This window comes from Elephantulus edwardii, unplaced genomic scaffold (assembly GCF_000299155.1).
Source record: "Elephantulus edwardii isolate Elephantulus edwardi_28Jun2011 unplaced genomic scaffold, EleEdw1.0 scaffold00012, whole genome shotgun sequence".
NCBI classification, from domain to species: domain Eukaryota; kingdom Metazoa; phylum Chordata; class Mammalia; order Macroscelidea; family Macroscelididae; genus Elephantulus; species Elephantulus edwardii.
In genome coordinates this window covers 28765797-28771527 of record NW_006399762.1, presented here as the reverse complement: position 1 = coordinate 28771527, position 5731 = coordinate 28765797, and positions in this window count along the sequence as shown.

Genomic DNA, 5731 nt, shown 5'->3' with positions numbered 1-5731 from the left:
GGATGTTGAAGGGAGTGGGTAAAAGTGGATGGATATCCTGGCGGATGGTGGAGCAGGGAAATAAGTGGGTAAAGACACGTGTGCCAAGGGCAGGGCATTCCACAATAGGGGATATATCTTTCACTTTTCTATAAAATGCTGTTCTGTCTGATACTTCTCTCAATCTGAATATTCAGATTAAGACAGACTAGGAAGAAGGATTGGCCATCCACTTCTGAAATAGTAGGCCTCCGAAAACCCTATGTATGCATGATGAGTATAAATCATTACTATTTGGAAAGCCTCTATAATGCATTTTGCAGAGCAAAGGGATGATAATGAGAAAAGATAAATAATTTTTAAAATAATATTCTTTTGAAATAATGTTATTTTAATAGACACATTTAAATAAATAGTTGTTATCTAAGAGAAAATAAATTTCTCATTCATTCATGAAAGAGTCCATGTAGATGTTTATTATATACAGAAGGTAGCTGGAGTATATGATACTTTTAGAAAAAAGAAATATTTATCATTTCCTGCCACCATATTGTGTACCCTTGGAGGAGTACAGAGTCACTGTACCAAAAAGGACTGGCTGAAACAGAAGAATTTCATGAAACATGCCAGGGATGCATCCTATCTCCATATCGCTTCAACCTATATGCAGAACAGATTATCCGGGAGGCTGGGCTCTATGAGGAGAAATGTGGGGTCAGGATTGGTGGACGATTTATCAACAATCTGCGTTATGCGGATGACACAACCCTGCTTGTTGAAACTGAGGAGGACCTGAAGCACCTGCTGCAGAGTGTCAAGGACTACAGCCTGCAATATGGATTGAGGCTCAATGTCAAGAAGACAAAGATCCTCACCACTGGACCAATTGGCAGCATCAGGATGGATGGTGAAGAGATTGAGATTGTACACAGCTTTAGTTTGCTTGGCTCCATAGTCAACAGTCTTGGCACCAGCAGCCAGAAAATTAAAAGGCGCATTGCCATGGGAAAGTCTGCTGTTAGGGACCTCTCCAAAGTGCTGAAGACCAATGCTATCTCTTTGGAGACTAAGGCGCGTCTGATACAGGCCATGGTCTTCGCAATCACCTGTTATGCATCAGAGAGTTGGACAATGACCAAGGAGAATAGAAGGAGAACTGATGCCTTTGAGCTGTGGTGCTGGAGAAGAGTATTGAGAATACCATGGACTGCTAGGAAAAGAAACAGATTTGTCCTGAAGAGGGTTAAACCAGGTTGCTCCTTGGAGGCAAGGATTCTGAGGCTCCGTCTAACTTACTTCGGACATGTAGTGAGGAGAGACCGGTCCTTGGAGAGGGACATCATGCTTGGGAGGGTGGAGGGACGTCGCAGGAGAGGAAGGCCCTCTATGAGGTGGATTGATTCAGTGACTGGGATAATTGGGATGGGAGTGTCAGAGACAGTGCGATTGGCACAGGACAGAGCGGAGTTTAGGGCTGTTGTACATAGGGTCGCTATGAGTCGCAGGCGACTCGACGGCACATAACAACAACCACAACAATGTGACCAGTGGTGATGAAGGAGGAAGTTCAAGCTGCTTTGAAGAAATTAGCAAAACCAAACCAAACAAACAAAAAACAAGTGGAAAGAAAAAACCCAACAACCAAGGACCCAGGATTTGATGGAACACCAATTGACGTATTTCATCAAACTGATGTTGTCCTGGACATGCTAACCACGTTGTGCCGAGAAATCTGGAGGACAACCACCTAGCCAGCTGACCCATTCCAAAAAATGGTGATCTGACAGAATGTGGAAATTACCAAACAATAGCATTAATGTAACACACAACAAAATCTTGATTAAGATTATCCAAATATGACTGGAACAGTACATCAGCCTAGAACTACCAGAAGTACATGGGTTTAGAAGAGGCTGTGGCACTAGGGACATTATAGACAGTGTCAGATGGATTTTGCCTAAAAGCAAAGACTACCAGAAAAATGTCCATCTTTGTTTTGTCTATGCAAAAACATTTGACTGTATGGATCACAGCAGATTGTGGCTAACCATGAAAGAACAGGAATCCCAGAACACCTGATTGTACTTTTATGAGACCTATACTTGGAGCAAAGAAACACTGCACAGTTCAAGATCAAAAAAGCAGTGTGTCAGGAATGCATCTTGTCTCCACACTTTTTCAGACTATATGTGGAATAGATCATTCGGGAAGCTGGTTTTTAAGGAAGACCCATCAGTGCCTTGCATTATGTAGGCAGCACAATCTTGCTCATTGAAATTAAGGAGAACATGAAGCATTTTCTGCAGAAAGTCAAGGACTTCAGTCTTTGGAAGGACTGAAGCTTAACATCAAGAAAGCAAAGATTTTTATGATTAGGCCAATTGACAGCACTATAATAGATAAAGAAGAGATTGAGACTGTCAACTATTTCAGCTTGCTTGGTTCCACAGTCAACACTCTTGGAATCAGCAACCAGAAAATCAAAAGACTAATTAGATTAGGAAAGCATGCTGTCAGGGACTTTTCCCAAGTGCTAAAGTGTGAAGATGTCAGTGTAGAGAATAAGGTGTGCCTGATCCAGGCGATGGTCTTTGTAATTACTTGTTAGGCATCAGAGGACTGGATAATGAGTAAAGATGAAGGAAGAATTGATGCCTTTGATTTATGGTGCTGAGGAAGAATACTGAAAATACCATGGACTGCCAAGAGAACAAACAGGTCTGTCCTGGAGAGAGTGAAACTAATTTACTCCTGGAGAAAAGAATTTTGAAGCTTTGTCTAACATACTTTGGGCATCTTTCCAGGAGGGTTCAGTCCTTGGAAAAGGATATCATGCTTGGAAGAGTGGAGGAACAGCACAGAAAAGACCCTGGATAAAGTGGATTGACGCAATAACTGGGATAATAGCAGTAGGTGTGTTGGAGATGGTTAGATTGTCTGAGAATGGGGCAGAGTTCAGAGCTATTGTGCATAGGGTTGCTATAAGTCTCAGGTGAATTGAGGACACATAAAAACAACCAGCCGTTGACCTTTGTCTTCCATCATGTTAACCTTTCAAATTATTATTTACACTTAGCTTTATGTATCTTTCTTATTCAGTTCTAGTAACATTTGTTGTTGTTCATTGTCATTATTAGTTTGGAGCCAAGTCATTCATCACTAATTCTTCAGCAGTTTTTTAGAGGCTGTAAATCAAACAGGAGAAGTTTCCCATCTTTCTCTCAAAAAGGAGCTGGTAGATTACAAGTGTTTGTTTTTGGATTGGAGTCTCCTGTTAAATAGGCCACTAGAATTCTCCAGCAAAAGAATGTTAAGAATATCATAGACTGCCAAAAAGAACAAGCATTTTTTCTTGTGAGAACGAAGCTAAAAAATTCTTCAAAAAAGACAATGATGAGACTTTGTTTCACATACTTTGGGCATATTATCAGGAGGAGGAAGACCCTGGATATAATGCTTGGTAGAGAATCAGGAGAAAAACAAACAATCCTTCAGTGAGATGAATTGCAACAGTGGCTGTAACAATGGATTTAAGCACATTCAAGATTGAAAAATAGTGTAAGTTTTGGCAATATTTAATTCTATTTTGTAATTATATTGTGTATGGGGGCACTGCAGAAGAAGGATGGATAATCTCCTTTAGTGTAATTAACTGCTTCTGAAAACCCACCAGAAGGTCAGTTATGGGTCGGTCCCAACTCGATTGTACACAACAGCAAAAACAACAACAATAGGGTCACTATGAATTAGTCTGATTCAATTACACCGAAAAACAACAATAGCTTTGAACAGCACATGATTCTTGATTATATGTCTGGCTGTTAATACATTTTTAAAATATTCCTAATGTTGATAATGACATCTGAGACCTATTTCTAAATAATATAAAATAGTTTACCCTGGTAGACCAAGACTGGGTATGAATTGATAATTGTTGGAGCTGGGGAATGTGTAATTTAAATTCATAAATGCTGAAGAGCAAAGATGTCAATCTGGAGACAAACATGCACCTGATTCAGGCTGGTGTTTGCAATTACATGCTATGCATCAGAAAACTGGAGACCAAAAATGACAGAAACAGAAGAAGAATTGGTGCCTTTGAGTTGTAGTGCTAGAAAAGAGTACTGAACTTACCATCTATTTCCAAGGGAACAAACAGGCTTATCCTTGAAAGGTTGAGACAAGGCTGTTCCATGGAGGCTAGGATTTTGAAGTTCTATGTCATATACTTTGGATGTATAGCCAGGAAGGACAAGTCCCTGGAGAAAGACATCCTGCTTAGAAAGGGGAAGACCCTGGATGAGATGGATTGACACAGTAACTGGGGTATTAGGGTAGGCATGTTTGAAACAGTGAGACAGGCTCAGGATAAAGCAGAATTCAGAGCTTTTGTGCATAAAGTTGCTATGAGTTGCAGGCAACTTGACAGTACAACAAAATACTTTGTGCATAAATTATTCACAATTTAAAAACATAGTAAATCTCTGAGGTCAATGCTCTTACATTTGTGTGTGCCTAGAAATAATTTGGAAGCAGGAGTGGCATTCACTTCCTAAACAACATGTCTCTGGAAACTATGAATTGTGATAAATTTCGATATTGGTAGAGGGGCTTCAGGACTTCTGTTCTTAGTATTACTATGAATCTTCTTCGATTCAAAGGCAATCAACAAGAAATCATTTATGTCCTCACCTTTGTAATTAATATTTTTCTTTTCAATTATATCAGCAGTTGAAAACAAAATGCATGAGACTATCTCATCAAATTTCTTATAATATAGCCAGAAGAAGCACCATACAAAATTAAATATTGGAGGCAGCTTATGACTGATAGGATATTCAAGAGAATAATAGAAATTTTAAACCATAGAAAAACTCCTGCCTTTGATATGTTTCAAATAAGATGTGTCTGATTCAGGTGACAGTTTTCATGATTATTTACTATGCATCTGAGAGCTGGACTATGATTAAGAATAACAGAAAAATTGATGGCTTTAAACTGTGATGTTGGAGAAGAGTGCTGAAGATCTCATAGACTACCAAAGAACAAACAGATATGTCTTGGAGAAGGTGCAACCATAGTTCTCCTTGGAGACAAGGATGATGATGCTTCATCTCACATGCTCTGGACATGTTACTAGGAGAAATTATTCCAGGGAGAAGGATAAAACCATGCTTGGGAAGGTTAAGGAGAGGAATATATCCTCACCCAAGTGGGCTGACATGATGACTGTGACAATGAGCTTGAGTGTATTATTACAAAAAGGTCAAGGGCCATGTGGAGAAGGCCATATCTGACCTTTACTGACTTTACAAAAGGGAATTGTCCCTGTCAAAGTACCAATTAATAAGACCAATTCCTGTGACATCAGTCATGTCCTCCACGCTCCAGTATCTTTCTACTCATTTCAACACTAATCTTGCTGCTTTGTTGAGTTCAAAATCTGATGTGATAACTCACAGACCACACAGAAGCATGCTAAAGAAGTGAAAACACTACAATACAGGTTAGTAGTAGAATACAGTCAGGATTGATCCTAAAACGTGCTTGTATGCACCTCAGCCTTGAGATTTGTGGCTTTAGGACAGTGCTACAAAGTTCTTAGTCCTGCCAATATTGGCTCGCACCACTTGTGTATTAGCCAGTGTTACAAAGTTTTTGTTGTTGTTGTTGTTATGTGCCGTCGAGTCGTTTCCGACTCATAGCGACCCTATGCACAATTGCCCTAAACCCTGCTCTATCCTGCGCCAAC